Source organism: Antrostomus carolinensis, unplaced genomic scaffold (assembly GCF_000700745.2).
Source record: "Antrostomus carolinensis isolate BGI_N321 unplaced genomic scaffold, ASM70074v2 scaffold28855, whole genome shotgun sequence".
NCBI classification, from domain to species: domain Eukaryota; kingdom Metazoa; phylum Chordata; class Aves; order Caprimulgiformes; family Caprimulgidae; genus Antrostomus; species Antrostomus carolinensis.
This window is the reverse complement of record NW_010317503.1, coordinates 1-214: the sequence shown is the minus strand read 5'-3', so window position 1 is coordinate 214 and position 214 is coordinate 1.

Here is a 214-nt window from a genome sequence, read left to right as displayed (position 1 = left end):
GTGGCTGAGGACCCGGCCATAGCTGCTGTGCTGGGCTCCAGCCTTTGTCTCCCTGTGCCACCCTGGCACCTGCCCCCTCGTGTGACACTGTGTGGTTTTCCTGCAGAAGTCTTGGACTGATCCCCGGGATGGGCTGACGTGTGTCCTCGTCCCAGCGCAGTGCTGTGGCTGCTGGCCCAGGGAGGGTGCTGGCTCGCTCCCCGTGCTCCTGCCG